Consider the following 17155-nt stretch of genomic DNA (forward strand, 5'->3'; position numbering starts at 1 on the left):
CTTCTTCATCTTCTAGTTCTTGGAAAGGTAACATTGCTTTAGTACACGGACAATATTCAGCAATATTCAGTGGGAGGTTTGAGAAAGATAGGTGTTTGACCATCTTTGCATTTTCTTGTTACAAGTCTCTAAATGCATTCATGTTCCAAATAATACCAGACCACAGATGAGCTGGGTGGTAACTTCCAGTCATGTCACTGCTGTAGTCTTTGAAAGCGACCTTCCAAGCCAAGTGCATTTAAGTACCCTAGACTTACAGGGAAACCACTGAAGCCCCCAGCAATAAAAAGTGCTAAGGACTCCCTTTGACTCACTGGAGTGTGTCGACTCACTGGAAGTGTTTTTTCTGAAGCATGCAAGTTATGTGTCCTACTAAGGCACAATACCCTGCAACAAACTCTTGCTCCACTGGGAAGAAATCCCAGCTAGCGTAACACATTTTTCAGATTTTTCTGCCATTCATCCCCAGGGCAGTGAGTGGAAAGGGTGGGGTGGCCACACCACTCTTCCGAGTAGCAGAGCTCAGCTGTTCTGTGATATCTGTCTCTCCTGGTCCACTCTGGATTAGGATGGCACAGATTTTTCAATGGATAGATTGGCCAACTAATGGTACATGACAATAGGCATGGACCACTTCCAAAGATACAAACTTCAGCATCTTGGGCAAGTTTTTATAACATTCTCAGAGGTACTAGGGGGAAATTGCCTCTTTTCCTGACCTCCTGCTCTCATGAATCCTGCTTTTTCCTGAAACCTGCTTGGTGCAGGGGATTCTTTCTGTTGCAAGAAGAGCACTAAATTTCTGGAGTTGATCAATTATTGACAGCTCTTCTGTCATGCTTGACTTGCTTTTATAGTAAGTCGCATACTTGCTAGTATTTTGTTTATGAAGTTATTTTACTGCTTTGTGACTCCTTTTTGATCCTGAATATCCTCTGAAAACAAATACTCCATTTGAATGCCTTGTCTGTCTTTTGAAACATGCAGAATCACTCTTTACAAATGGTCCCAAAGGCAATGCCCTTAAGTGCTGTTTATTTCCTCTGAGCTCCACTAACTAAGGTTGTCTGAGTCACGGACTGTCTGCCTGCTTAAGTCTGCACTTTAACTATCACCCCTGTGTGCTGAAGTCCAGTGTTGCAAGTCCAACAGCTTTTGTTACCTTCTTACGTATGGCCAGAGGTTTGACTTTGCTCCGGCAGCCTTGCTTTATCAATCGCACCTAGCTGGTCCTGAGTGCTCAGCATTTCTTAGCAGTCTAGACAAAGCTGAATTTTGCTTGCTCTGAGGATGAAGCAGAGTAGTACTGGAGGATGAAGCAACACAGCACTTTGCCCTCCCCTTTGGAGGGGTCAAAATCCAACCTTACAGCTGTGGCAGAAGGGCTGGGACAGACACTGCTCTCTCAGAGAGGTTCGTGGTACTACGCCCAAGTGAGCCGCCTGATCCCAGCAACAGCAGGCCGGGGCCTAGTTCAGCTCTTTGCATGCTTACGTGCCTGCAGTATTCAGCCCGTTTTTGTTCCTCTTCTCGTCCCCTGCAAAATACATACACACAGTGCTGCTGGCCTGGGGAGGAGAGAGAAGGGAGGAGAGAGCTCACTGCAGCCCCGCAGGCTTGGCACCTCGCCACTCACATCACCCTCACGTGATGAGGTGGAGTCCATCGCCCTGGCCTCCCCGGCCCCGCTCCAGAATGCCATTCTTCCACCCACATCCAACCCCTTGTGGGCAGCTGTCAGTTCTGTCTGTATCTAGTGCCAGATTTGGATAGCTCCATTCCTCGGACTACCAAATAGTTTAACATACCGTAAAGGGGCAGGAATTCAGGTATGACGCCGAGACTTAGGTTTATCTAGGGACTCCTGCCCATGATGCTCAGTATCAGTTTTCCCCTTCCCTAAAACTGACTAATAGCCAAGTTCTCTTTTGCAGACCACTGTGCTGCTACCAGCTAGCAATGATGAGGTACTCTGATAACCTGGTAGCAGAGGCCACAGAAAAGACATCTATTTACTCCAGTCCTCAGAGGGATCATCTTCCCTGATATACTGACTGCCTTTGTAGTTGATAGGGCATGACATTATTTTTATGCTTACATATGATCGTCCTTATCACTGTCAAGGCATTTTGACACAGTATGGTGCAAACAGACACGTTGCTGCATGAAAACCGAAAGCTGGTCTGCACAAAGAAATCAAGTTCATCAGACTAAGCAGCTTTCAGATCGGTTTCATTTGGTATATGCTTAAGAATAGTTAGGCTGGCATCACATCATGCGCTGGTACCAGAGTATTCACACAAAGGAACTCAGTTGAGCTACTACATACTAGCAGATACTATTTTATTAAATTAGATTTCATCTCAAAGAGGGGTTGAGAAAGAGAATGGAAATGGGGTACTAGGCCTTTATCATTCTCTGCATCTTTTCTGTATTGTTAGGCTGGTTTGTGTAATGGTTATAGGATTATTCTTGCAAAACTAATTTTAATTCGCTGCATAATCTGATTTGTTTACTTTGCTTCCAAAGCTGAGTGCAACCTGTTGGTGTATGTGTTCTCAACAGTAGGGCTGTCCTACATGTCATCACAGGTATGTTTTATCTTAAAGCTAGCATCTACACATTTATTTTCTTTCCCCAACCAGTCACAGGAGAATGGCTTCAGAGAGACAGAAAGAAAATAGTTGTTCTCATTAAGAGTCACAAGGGAACAGGAAAAACTTCAAAGTAAAAGTATATGGACCATGAGGTCAAAACTGAACACAGACATTGTTTTGTTTGTAGTTAAAGTCCAAAATGATCACAAATGATGCCAAAAAACAACACACTTTGGCTCAAAGAGTATCACTACATTTGAAAATGAGACAAGAAAAGGATTCTTAAGCACACCAGGTTTCTGCCTTCAAGCTAGACTTACAAAGACAAATATACCCTGACCTGAAAAGCCAGTATAGTATCTAATTTTTCTCACACTTCTCATCTTAGATCAAACCCAAGAAAGAGAGGAGAACAAAACAGACCTACAGAGGTGGATAGTCTCTGCTGTGCTGCTGCTGCTGCTGCTGCTGCTGCTGCTTGCAACCCCCACTGTCTCCATCATCCTTACATAGCCCAGTGCAATCTCTTCTCTGTTGCGCTGTTATCTGAACTTCACCCAGCTCTTCCCCATCAGCCTTCTGATTCAAGATTTTTCTTCCTCTGTCTCCTCAATTTGTCACAATCATCCACAGCAATAGTCATTTTATGCTTTAGGAACCACCCCTTCCCTCAGCTGTATGTGCTATCATCATCATCACAACTTCATTCAATTCACAGCCTTTTTTTTTCAAATCTTATGTTCAAAAGAAGGGTGTTAAGTTAGGATGTCCTTTGCAAACAGTGTCCTCTCTGGTTCCACAGGTAATTATATGCATAGGTATTGTTGCTTTTTGGCTGCCATCTCCTGGTGGCAACCCCTAGTCTCTCTCCTGAGACACTGCCTCACCCTGCAAGATCTGGTCTGCAAGCAATGGTTATGTTTCAGCCCTTTCTTGGGTTCACCTCTTTTCCATTAGCATGGTACTATTTCTCACTGCTCTGTAGCCTCTTCTGCTTTTGATTCCTTCTCTCTTCCTTCCCACTCCACCTTTTCTTCCGCTAAGCCAGTCCTACTAGTTCATTGACAGGCATAACATGGATTGATGCTGCAGACCATCTCTGAGAGAAATCCTGTAGCAAGGACAGACGATCTTCCACATGACTAGTGTTCCCTCTTCTTCCAGTGACACCATCTCCCTCAGTTTGGCCCCTGCATCTAACATGAAGCCTTTCCACCAGTCTTCTTTGCACAAGACCTTGTTGATTTCATCCAAGAAAATTTAAACATGTGAACTTCCACAACTCCCCTTTCATCCTCCCATGTCACCAGGTCAGAAATTTCTCATCTTCTCAAGGGCTTATTGTGCTTTCAGCCTAAGACTTAGCTTGCTTCCAGCCACCACTTCTCAACAACAAAACAAAACAAAAAACAATCCCTCTCCAAAACCAAACAAAACCTGTCAGCCAGACCATAATTAACAACAATATATTGTACAACAACAACAAATGTCACCTATGGCACAACATTTCGTATCTTGACTGCTTTACATAAGGAGAGATTACCCTCCTATTTTGTCTATCAGTATCTGTTTTACTCAACTCTCTCACTGACCCACAGGTTAGGTGGCAGAAAAGAAGACTGCTCGGGTATCTTAAGGTGGATAAGCAGAATGGCATTATTCCCTGAAGGCAACAGGCTTCATGATGGAAATAATTTTGTCTTAATAACTATTGTTTTAATTCTGAACTCAATACACAAAGATTTCAGACCTGTGATCTGTAGGTCACTGTGCTTTTTCATGCAGCTCAGTAAAACTAGGCATGAATTTGCATCAATTCCAACAGTTTCAGGCCTCCACCTCGCCATTTACTCATGACGGCATTTTCTTTTTCTTTTTGACGTTTTCAACACAAGAGTTCACCCTCTCACTCCAAACTATGCTTTCAAACTAAATTTAATTTTAAATAGTCTGAAAGCAAAAAGGAGTGTATTGTTCAAACCAGCGCAGATTTGCAGGATCTCTCTTTCAGCAAAAAAAAAAAATGAAGCCAAAATTACTCCCATCTCTTCATCTTTTTCCCACTCTCACCAAACCAAAAAAATATTTTTAGCACAACTGTCTCAGTCTGAACAGTTCATCATCTTCTGCTGCTTTCCAGTGCTGCAAAACAAGAGACAGATTTTAACATTATTTTCCCACCCACACCACTGGTGCCATTGCCCCAGGTATCACGCCACCAGCAGCCTGTATTACTGAAAGCTACTGGAGGAGAGATATGGGACAATCTCTCCAACAAGGAATGGTCCTCCAAGGGCTGTCCCAGTTTCCAGCAGCTAAGAGCAGATCTGCTGGTGAGGGGCTGTGCAGGAGGCAGCTGGGCAGCGCTGGCTTCCCTGGGTTCCTGGAGCCCCTGGTGGCCCTTTGCCTTGTCACGCCATACATTTATGTGAGCACATCTTGTTGGCACTGTGCTCCGCCTAAACACAGACTTGGGTTACGTGCCAGAGGGCTCCTCCAAAGCTGCTCAGGCAGATCTGGGAGATGTCCCTGCAAACGCACAGAACCACACACTTGCATGAATGCTAGGTAAAACAACCACTGCATTCCAAAAAAATGAAATCGGCATGTAGAGTTGCAGGGTGCCTCTCTTCCATCAACCCACTCTGCAATAGCAATGTGTTATTCTTGCCTACTGCTGTTGTCTGTCTATTGACTCGCATGCTGATGAGAGAATGCTCCCTGCTCACTTCACTTCTGCGGTCTGATATTCCCCAAGCATTTGGCCCTATTCCTATGGCCTGTGCGTGCAGCAGCCAAGACATTTCAGGTGCCCTTCCCACAACTATTCATCAGCTCTTGCTCAGTTTCTGTGAGCAGACAGGGTCATGTCGATGAAACTTGGCGTGGATGTAAGCTGCATTTTAAACACAGCATTCAGCAGAAGACATCTGCTTGGTATCGTGGCCTGGCAAATCACTTTAAACCTGTGCAAATACACCAGGCTGGGCTCCCTTCGCTGGGTCACTACCGACATAGGTAAGAGGGGCATGGTAAGGCGTCCCATGTTTCTCTTGTGACCTTTCCACTTGCTGGGGCTCCGGCAGACAAAGTTTGTCTGGACCTTGCCTTGTCCTCTTCGCACTCCCAGCACGGTGTCGGAGACTCACCTCTATCTGACTTGCAACATTGCTTTTTTTCCACAGCATTTCGTCAGATTGCTGTAGCAACTCAGGCCTATGCTGTCTCCCGATCTCTCTTTGCCAATCCCGTTGTGACACTGCGTCTTGGAGCAGTCTGTTCCTGTCCATAAACAATGGGCCTGCTTGAAGTGGTTGTATCCACAGCCTCTTGAGCTGCTAAGGCTGCAAAACGATGTGTGGGGGAAGACGGTGTTTTGCAGGTAACAAGTATACGTATTTGCTGGGAATACACCACGACTTTTTAATTGGAGTACATAGGGCAAAAGGAATCGTAGTTGTTATGGGAAAAGTTATGTAGGTAAAAGGTTAAAATAATGTTATTGGCTCGGGCTTCCCGCAAGAATGCAGGGAGTTATCTGAGATCAGAGTTAACCATTCACAAATGCTGAGGTGCCCTGAGGGGACAAAATAGGATCGCGCTGCTCTCATTGGTACAGATAATTAGAGGTTATTTGGGAGAGAATAATTGAGGCAAGAGATAATGCAGCAGAGAAGGGAGGAGGTTACACAAGCTGACTCTCATTTTCACAGTAATGGTATGACCTGCACAGGATGACCATTCAGTGATTCCACAGGAGCATACAAATGCATACCAAAAATTCAGGTCTCTCAGAAATACAACAAGCACAGTTTTTAATGAAAAACACAGGGGAACTTTCATGTTCTTGCATACTGCTAGTCACATCTGCGTGTTTCAACATGCTAACTTACCTGTGCCTCTCACTCTTGGCCCAGAGCCCACACAACCATAATTATACATATCATATTTTATAGGTGGCCTCATACATCTCAGGGTTAACCAGCTCAGACAGGGTTTACACAATCCAGCCATGGACTTCAGGAGCCCCTGTGCAGCCTTCTGGCAACTCAGTCCACCAAAATCCTTCTAACAGCCTGGATCCCAACCACAACATGTTCCAAACGTGCTGCTGAGGAAAATCGTATGCATCGTGCCATTTAATACAATTTTAACTCCATTATCCTTTAAAAATGCATCATACATGTCTACTGCTTGCAAAAGTTATCTGTACTATATCATTTGTAAAATCTGTAAATGATGCTATGGTTACATAAAAAAAGAGATTTACATAATTGCAGGAAAGCATAGACAGAGGGGCCCCAAAGCTGTTTTAGCACCATTTCATGATGACATTTTTAAAAACGTTTTTTCTTAAGCAGACTTAAGATTTAGAAACACACATTTGTTTTTAAAATCCCTCGTTATGTTTAGAGAATTTTTAGTGGAAATTTGAGGTAAAAATGCTGCTATTTTATCTAAAAATGCAAAGTTTGCACTGACTCAATCATGATAATATGTATTCAACAACTACTGATTTCAGTGACAGTTTCTTGAGTACCTACTGTAGAAGGTTAAGTATGTAGTTTAAAAGCTAATTTCAAAGCAAGTTAAAAAAAAATAAACAACAAAACAATCTAGAGATCACCACACATTTCTTGCTAGGAGAGTCTCTAGAGGCAAGGCATACATCAAAAGAAATACCTGGTATAAAATTCAGAAATGGCAGTACTTGTAGATATGGCGTTTATATTACATTTTGTTTCTTTCCCCACCAGCAAAGGGGAAAAGAACTACCTGAAGCACAAGAGAAACAAAATAAGGAGGTGTGACAGTAGGTGGATCAATATTATTTTTCAGTGATGTAATGTCAAAATAACCCAGTTTTGCTTTCTGCATAAAGTGCTCTGCCCAACTCAAAGCAATCTATCAGTTTCATAAGCTTCTCCAAGGGGTTAGCCAGTTCCCCATGTTACCAACCCAAAAACATCAGTCCAGCCACAGTTTTTCCCCAGCTCAACTCCTCTAGCATCATTGCACCTCCTTCTTTTCTCCTGTCCTCGCTGGACTGCCCACCAGTTCTAAGCAGAGAGGACAAAAACAAGTCACTCCTGAACCCAGAAAAAGAAACCAGGAGAACCTTCTTGTAGAAGATGTAAACTACACTTTACCTACAAGCCCTGAGTCCCAACAAAAAGGTAGGCCACCAGACAGTAGACTAATTTCTCATAACGGGCAGCCCAAAAGCATTTTGTAGGAGCTTCTGGTTAACTGAGGCAGATGAAGCCAGATGTGAAATGTTATATGAAAGAATGAAGAGAAATGAGCCCCGTGAAATTGAGACCTGTAATCAATATGGTTTTGACTACAAAAAGAAAGGGGAAACCATCAGAGGACTTGTAAGTGGTGGGAAATGAAGAGCTAGCTTTGAGAAACCCGGTGAACCTCTAACGAGGCATAATTCAGGTCTAGGACAAAAAGGCATTTAGCAAGATGCAACAGGGAGATCCGGAATTAGCCTAGGAGAAAGCTGTGAAACTTTGTTGGCCGAAGACTTGCACTCCACTCACACTGACACAGAGCCACCCCACAGCGTATGACAGTCCCCTCACACAGCCAGCACAGAGGAGAAGCAAAACTAGCAGAAGAAAGCAGATGTTTATCAGGAAGGAGAGAAGTGCCAAAGTCCACAAGAAAGAAGAGAATACTCTGGAAAGATGACCACTGCCAATTTTTTTTTCCATACTTCGTGTGTCAGCATTATTGTGCTCTTAGCACGCCAAGGGGGCCTCCCTCTCCCTCTGCTCCCATGAAAATTGTTGACTTTTTAAATCTCCCAATAGATGGTTTGTGATTTAGACTACAAACTTATATAACACGCAGAACCAAAGAGTGGTGAAGAGCAAAGTCCAGAGCTGAGTTTACATGCCAAACCAAGTCAAATATGTTCTGTTTGGTCTCTCATGAACTGTGAACTACTTTTTTTCAGACAAACCACTCCGGAGCAAACCCTGAAGAAAGTACTCAAAGCTCTAGCAGAGGGTCGTCTGGTCAGCATTTTCTCAGGTGTTGTTACAGACCTAAAGAAGAGCTTGCGGAATTAAAATAGATTTATCTGAAGGCACCAGGAGTCTGATTGAGGCTTGCTAGCTCATGATGCACTAGAAAAGATGAATGGCAATCGTGCAGAACTTGAAATATCGCAATGAAATGCCTCAAGTGGAAAGCAACGCTGATGTAGCCATAGAAAAAAAAGTACCCAAAAGAGACAGTAGAAGAAACACACAGGAAAAGCTATCCAAAGGAATCAGGCATCAGTGCCTTTGTGTGAGAAGAAATGTAGTCTCCTACACACTTGTTAAGAGTAGCCACTCAGGAAAACATAATGTCTCACCTCTGGATCCTGTTTTGAGGGATGCCAGGTACCCCCAGCACTGCATAGGGAGTTCCTTTGATTAACTTGAGGGTCAGGGCTCTGCTAGTCTGGGGGGACACCTGGGGTGAGCCTCAAAGCTGTGATGCCTCAGCTCCTTTTTGAGTGCAGCCCAAAAACCTTGAAGAGGTCAGATAGGGAGAATACAATTTTCTACCAAAAAGATGGCAAAGATTAGGTCAAATAGTGGAAAAAATCAAATTCACTGTTTGTTCCAGACCTAGTATTGCTGCAACAGGCCTGTGTGTGTTGGAAGAGCTTTCCTCATGCTGCGGGAGATACCCTTGATTGTTTGTTTACCAAACTCCACGGTGCATTCAGTGATCAGGTTGTACCACCTTGCACGCACGTGCTTTTCCAAGAACCACAGGAAAACATAGCCCCCTCAGATACAGCTTATTTAGTTGTTCAGCTATTTGCTTATTGAGCTAAGCACTCAACTGCGAAGCATTTCAAACAGATTTAAGAGTACAAACCCACTGAAACAGAAACAGTCTTAAATGCAGTCTTGTTTAGCAGAGTGCTTAAACAAGTATCTGAGCTTAGTTGACTTTAGCTGTCTAAAAATCCTAAGTTTGTCACAATACTTTTCACTGATACTGAATACTGGCAGGTTGCCTTCAGCCAGCTTATTACAAAATACACTTCTGTGTGTCTGGAGACTAAAATTTACACTGCTAAATAAAGGCACCAGAGCTCCCAAAATAGAACTGGAAAATTAACTTCTCAGGAAAAGAGGGAGAACTGTCTGACCTGAAAAGATGTGTGATTTATGCTATCACAGCCATTGCTGATAAAGCACAATGATTAGGGTGAAATTTAATAGGGACTACAGATGGAGAATTGCTTATTAAGCAATTTACTTCTCCCTTTTAACAGGGTTGGACAATTTCCTACAGCGCTCACTTGAGTTTTCTGTCCAGGGTGTTTAAGGATGGCTCTGCTAATACAGCTTCTTTGAAAGATTATGTCTTACTATAATAGATTTAATCCAGAAAAGCTGGCTGCTTTTCTTCCTAAATTCTCTTTAAATACTTTCCTCTTTCTCACTTTACCTGTTTTTGCCTGAGGCCACACTTCATATCCCCCTCAGGCAGCTGCCTGATAGCACAACAGCAGCAGATAGAAGTGCTGCGAATGGCACAAAAGGTATGAACCGTGGCTTGGTAAATAAAAAGGGCCTCCAATCAGGAATGTCTGTACAAAAGTCATGAATGAAAGCTTTTTCTTCCTTCTTTTCAGGACCCATGCAGCTTCTTTAAAGGAAGGAAAAAAAATAAAAAAAAAAAAATGAATATTTGCATTAACACTGGGTAACTGCCCAAAGACCAGGGGACAAACCTCTCCCACTTAACCACTGCGTTGCAGTCCCCTGAGCAGACTGTGTTCGAAGTTCCCAGGTATGGTTTGTGTGTGCCCCGTGGTGTGACAGCAGGGTGTCCAACCTAGCTAACAGGCTCTGCTGCTTCCAGGGCATGGGCTGCTAAATCCATAGGGCACCCCATAGGTGCACCGCGCCTTGCTGCACCGCACACATTCCCAGGCTTTCAGACCTCTTGGGCAATGAGCTGGCAATTGCTCGCAAGGGACATCAGCACTGGAAGATATTTCTGCGGCTCAGTCAGTCTTTTATGTACCCAGCAGCTGTCAACAGCGATGAAATCTCTTTCTCTGTTACCAAACAGATCCCCAAGACCTACTTTAGGCTTTTGTAACATTCAGCTGGAGACCAGAGCAAATTGATGGCTGCCTGGAAACATTTGCTCAAATTTATCCCTAGTGTAAATTCACTAAGTTGAGGAGAATTACGGCAGTGGTGAATGCAACCTGTTTATTCCATATACGCCTGAAAAGCCACAGCCTTCTTCAGATGGTAGCTGCCTTAGAAAATAAAGTTGCATTATTCCTGGAAAAAAATATTTATTCAATGCAGTTAACAGGAAAAGTTTGTACTGACACATCAGTGCTTTAACTCTGTGTTTAGAAAATCGAGAAGATAAACACGCAAGTGTAAAGCAAAATATTAAATAGCCCGAAACTGCCAACGGGTGCAAACAGAGACTTTCAGTGCTTTCAGACGCTAACGTAATGCCCTCTGATGCTAATGGGATGGCTCCAGCGGATTCACTTGGAATATTTCGGAATTAAAAGGCACTGTGATGGTGCAAAAAATTAACTTTTGTTCCAAAAACCCCACCTGAAAAGACAACTGCGGGGCACCCCACCACCACCACTAGCACACAGTGTGCATCGAATCACCCAGCACGGCTGGAAAGGTGCTCAGTGTATCTTTTAAGTGGCTGAGGGCTGGTCACGGGAAAGGACCTCTGTCAACCAGGAGCAAAACACACCTACAGGACTCGGTGCCAGCACAAGGAGCAGAAGGACTTGATCAGCACATTTAGCCTACGCAGCTGCTGCAATGAAAAGCTGGAGTCTCTGTACATCGTGTTAAAAGTGCCCAAGTAACAGAGCTTACAACGCAGGGAGTTACAAAATTGTGGAGGAAAATTACTGCTTCGTAAAAATAGCACAGCTGCAATTTAGCATTAAACAACCCCGTTTCCAATGCCAGCAGGGACAACTGTGCCTATCCAGCTCTCATGTGTACCCTAAAACCACCTCTCCTGCCACGATGGTCAAAAGGTCAGCACAGATTTTTCCTTGATGGTAATATAAAATTAATAGATCAGCACAGCTTTCACACAACCCTGCGAGAAGAAAACTTCCACCACTTCTTGGCTTCAGCCCCTTCCCTCTCCTCATGTTCCCCCCTGTTGCAGCCCAGGCTAGCTGGCACGCATGGGGTGAGCTGCGGGTACAGCACTTTGTGAGATCCCTGTTCACCCTTTTGAATGGCCAAACTGCCAGGTTAGTGGAAATGAGACCTTCCTGCCTCTGCGACTGCCAGCCACACACCAGGTTTTGTTCAACGGTATCTAGCACACACTGAAAATCGTAGCAGCTGGTCATGGAGCATTGCCTCCCATGGCCGGTAATTTTGCTGACATCAGGAGGAAATGGCTGAACAAACTGGCATCCCCACTACCAAGCTATTTTTAGGACCATTCAAGATCCTTTCGGGATATGTGATATTCAGTTTGGAACAATCCTCAAAATCGGGAGTAGCTGTCAACATGGCTCCTACAGAAGTGATTCAGTATATGAAACGCTATCTGCAACATGCTCTCCCCTATCTCACCTCTTTTTCCACCTCTATATATTTACTCTTCCCCTTCCCTCAGCTGGATGGTGAATCACTATCGTCTGCCAGTCTCATGGTCATGAAAAATCATTCGCCATCTATCTATGTTTCCTTGTAAGTCCTATAAATCTGGTCCTTGTAAGTCATCCTCACACCTTTGCAAAGTTTGACCCTATGCAGGTCTCTCCAAGATGGTCTTTAAAACAGTTTCTACTCTATAGGAAGCAACCTGATCAGTAGATAAAGTGAATATTTTATCACCCAAGCGTATCTCCAAAAATATCAGTAGATTACACAACACAGACCTCTTGCTGCTGCTGGTTTCCTCCTACATTAGCTGGCAGATGCCAAGAACGCTTGTAACCTTTGCCCTACTTAATTCTGCAGGCAAAATGATGAAATATGACCTAAAGGGGATGGTGAGCAGTGTTCACTGACACAGAAACAACAGAAGGAAAGGTGTGACAGACCAGACAGGCTGCACTGCTCGTATATGTCATGGTCTCATGTTCCTGAGAAAAGAAAACCTGGGTTTGTCTGCACAGCTCTGCAGAGAATCGCAGCACATTTTCTCCTAAGCTGCCAAAATACAAGTCAAAGCCATTAACGATTCAGTGAGTCTTCCAGGATAGAAGTAAAGGTCACTATCTTCCCGTGTGCTTATCGTATAGTCCGATCAGATCAATATACTCCTCGCTTTTGAGATGTTGAATCTGCAGCCATCGCACCTACAGCTGCCTCCAGCCTCTGGTTGTTCACGGTCACTGACGGGCATCACGACCAGATGCTGTGCTTAAGGAGACAGTTTTTCTTAATAGACTGTACTGCATTTAGCCGGGGCAATAAAACAAAAATAGCCATACCCTGGTCTGTTTTAAATTAGATCCCAGTCAGACTGATACGCAAAAAATAAACCAAACCTTCAAGATTGCCCTCTAATGCCACCAGCAGAGCTCTCTTGAGACAGCAGCTGCATCAGCTGAGCATTTAGCATTTAGGAACGTGGGCACTCTGAGGCCAGGGCCTGGGAGATAAAGAGCACACCCTGCTTTTAATTATCAGGCAATTGCTCGTTTTAGTGCAGAGGAAAAAAAAAGGAGGAGGGGAAAGAAATGAGATCTCCAGTTCTACTGACAAGTTCCCAATTAAATCATTATTTTGAACTGAATATTTCATTTCTCAATGATTGACATGCTATAATGCTTCCCCATAGTTGTTGTTGATATTATTATTGTTATTTTGAAAGGAGGGTTACATATATACGATTAAAAGACACTATTTAAAGTGTAGCAAGGTTTTTATATAAGCTGTAAATCAATCAATCAGCTTATTCACAGCAGGATCTATTATTTTGTAAAGAATTGGGAAAGAACCATCTTAGGTGGCAATGTAAATGCCTAACAGGGCACGTCTGGATCATATCGGCTGTATATTTAGAGACGTATCAGCCGGCGTCCACACTAAGGACAGTCCCTACTGTCAGCTAGTGTAAATCTGGAGACGTGACTTGTTGAATCTTGACTTCAGATTCAACATTAAATCAGAACACGGAATTTCAGGGCTGTGATCGTGCACAAAGGTAAATTTAGCAGCTGGATAAGAAAAGAGGAAAAGCCGGTATGAAACCTTGGGGTATCGTGAGATGTGCTGGATCACTAGAGGGCAGTAGCCAACCCCTAATATCCCCAGACCTGATCACAAAACCTCACAACCACTCAAGGAGCTGGCCAGCAACAAGAAACGCGTGTTCATCAGAAGTTTGGAAAGCGGTGTGCTAATGAGGATTACAAAAACCCACCTTTTGCAAAGGGCTTAAACACGAGGACAAGGCTGAGCAGCCTTCCCAGTAAAGGTGCACATATATTGGGACATGTTGTATGCAAAAGAGAAATCTCCCTGTTTGCTATGAATGCTAAAACTCCTCTACATTAAGGCATTTTAAAAGTATGTCTATAGCTGTGCAGAAATTCGTATTTTATATATAAAGGCCAGATATACAATTGCTTCGGTGAAACAATGCCAGAACAGCCTAGAGGAGTTCCCCACCCTCTTCCTAACCCACCCGAGTGGCCCCAAATTCAACACTGCTGAAGCTAAAAGCCATCCAGTGAGGAGAGAGCCCAGAAACAAACACTTCCAGGATATTAATAATACCTCAAACGCTAGCAATGGCTTATAGCAGTGCAGCCCTGGGGAGCGCTCACAGACTAAACTCAGTTCTGTGCTTCCATACAGGCAGAGGTTTGGCCCCCAGCACATGCAACGTGCACGAGACATCACTGATGTCTTCAGGTCTGTGGAGAAAAGACATTTGGATACGTGGCTCCGATGCTTGGCACTGACAAACACACTTGCCTTCCCATCTTTCTTTTCTGATAGAAAGAATCATGCCTCACTTTCCTTATCCCATCCCCAAACAGGATTTATTTGAAGGCAGGAGGAAGATGTGCACCCCTTCCCAGCCTGGCAGCCTTAGTTTTGAAAATGAACCAGATGAACTGAACCACGTCTGGCACAGCCACACTTTCTGGTGTTCCTGAAAACATCCTGTTTTCATTTAACAGTCCTAACAGAGTTTGGTGTTTTACACTTCTGTTTCGGGGTCCGTGACTGACATACAAGTTTCATAAAAATGACTTACCTGCCCTAGTGGTTATGACACCAGACAAAATGGCCGGAAAATGAAAAACGAAATAACCCTGCTTCTGTTTGCTTATTATTATTGCTGACAATTTTAAGCTCCTGATTTTTCAGTCAACCTAACAGTTTGGGGGCTTGCTCATGAGTCATGAATGCCAGGGTTTCAACATACTCCTGACTTTACCCATTAAGCAGGACTACCTGGGGAAACCTTTGGCTACCTTCTGATGCCCCCACGTCAGAGCTACCCAATTCTGACAGAACAATGGCCCTACAGGGTTGGACCAGAGCTCTGCTATCCTCCCTCTGATACCACATAGCAGTGCACTAGGGGAGAACCTAAGAACAGGGTAAGGAGGGCATGGTGCTTACCCCAAATATTTTCACAGCTTCCAGAGGTGGTATTTATATTTCATAGCCGCATTTCACCTGTGTAATGGAAGAGGACTTGCCTGGCTATTGCTAAAGGCATGCATAGAAAAGAAATAATGTTTTTGAGCCAGTATATGTAATCTAACTTCACGCTTGCTTTTGAGAAATGGTTCTTCACCTGGCATCGTGACCTCTGGGATTGCCTTTGGGCCGTGAGTTCACAAACAGGACAGGGCTCTTGGTGGTGTTTGAAGGCAAATAACATTGCTCGGAGAAGGAAAGCCCAAGCTTTGCAGAAGCTGTTTCCTGCAACGTACGTTTTCCCGACAGCTAACAGAACTGCGTGCCCCAGGCCTCCTTTCCTGGGCGTATCCAGCTCCTCTTTCTTTGAACAAACAAGACATGCGGGATGCTCCATTACTCCAAGCTACAACAGGATTTGATGCTAGCATTCAGAGAAACATGATGATTCTGCCTTTGACAACAAGAACCACTCGGTAGCCATGAAAAATTGCCAGCAGAAAACCAGCAGCAATGCTGCTGCAAGTCCTTGCCGAGAAGATGTGGCAGACCCCTCAGGAAACCAGAGGCATTGGCCCCTTGACTTCTCAGTGGAGACATTACTTTGGATGCCTTCATGAAGTCTCTCAGATCTTACCTTTATCCTGTTTGCCATAAGCTGATGCTGGAAAAACCTCACAAAAGCCAATTATCAGTGTAACGTGCAAGACCGCTGATGTTTCCTCCCTGTTTCTGCGAAGGCAGGGAGGTGGAGGGACGGCACACATTATTTAGCCTCTTTCTCTGTGTTTCTCTGTACCACGACTGTTATAAGCCCAACATTTGCACTTCAAAAGCAGGGCACAGCCTGTCTGTCCATAACCCAGTCCCAACATCACAAGTCTCTCAGAGTTAGCAACAAGGGCACATGACAGAAATGACTGCCTGGAAGCCACTGGGACAGGGCACAGTGTTTGATTCACTCAACCTCTGTGAAGTTAGAGCAAAGATGGGCTGAACCAAAGGCTTTTGGGTTAGCTTTTGGGTCCAGCTTTTTTGGACCTTTTCGGCTTTGCCAAAAAGAAGTCTATCAAATTCCAAGTCCACACGTAAGGCTCCGTATGAAGGGTTTAAATAATAATAGCATGCCTGAGCTATGGCATCACGAAATTAGTAGAATATGCAGGATTCATAAACCTCTCACAAGGGTCCTCTTTCCCACTTGAGCTAGAAAGAAAGTCATGGCTAGGAGTTATAAAAGACTCTCGAGGGAATTAGGCTCTGAATTCCTATTGAATTAGCATTGTTTACAAAGCAGTCAGAAGTATAATGGTTGCTAATGACTCTTTAATGAGTCAAGTTATAATGCAACATGTGGTGAAGCACAATAAACAGAAAGGCCGCACTTCCTTCCCGTTTATTCCACGGTGCACAGGTGTAGAAGCCCTGGACCTAAATGAGTTACTCTGCTGGGAATAGAGTAAAAGAGCTGAATCTGGTCTGTACCTTGAAAAATTACGTTTCCTTTACACCAAAATAAACTGGGGGTGAATTATCTCCATCTTCATTGCATCCTCCCTTCAGGTATTTGTACACGTTGATGAGATCCCCCCCGAGCCACCTCTTCTCCAGGCTGAGCAGTCCCAGCTCTCTGAGCCTCTCCTCACACAGAGGTGCCCCAGTCCCTCGATCATCTTGTAGCCCTCCACCGGACTCCTTCCAGTAAGTTTAGGTCTCTCTTGTACGTGGGGGCCCAGAACTGAACCCAGCACTCACATCCCCACAGGTGCAAGACCACCTCAATGCCACTGAAATCGATTTTAGCAGGAACCAGATAGTCACACAGGATCCGTACCCCCACTACCCCTGAGAACTGGAGTGCCTGCTTACAGACATCTTGTTTGTCACCGTTAACATTAGGTGATTCTC

At 44.2% G+C, this 17155-nt stretch overlaps 1 long non-coding RNA gene across 1 annotated transcript; it reads right to left on the reverse strand.

Annotated features, from left to right (window-relative positions):
* Positions 1 to 4167: 4167 nt before the first annotated feature.
* Positions 4168 to 15163, reverse strand: LOC106035130 (uncharacterized). The gene is made up of 3 exons (XR_001206555.3): positions 14856 to 15163; positions 5747 to 5879; positions 4168 to 4739 (listed from the first exon to the last, which is right to left on the reverse strand). It is a non-coding gene; the product is annotated as an uncharacterized lncRNA (long non-coding RNA).
* Between the last annotated feature and the right edge of the window lie 1992 nt (positions 15164 to 17155).

The sequence above is a fragment of the Anser cygnoides genome, chromosome 4, assembly GCF_040182565.1.
Source record: "Anser cygnoides isolate HZ-2024a breed goose chromosome 4, Taihu_goose_T2T_genome, whole genome shotgun sequence".
Lineage (NCBI taxonomy): Eukaryota > Metazoa > Chordata > Aves > Anseriformes > Anatidae > Anser > Anser cygnoides.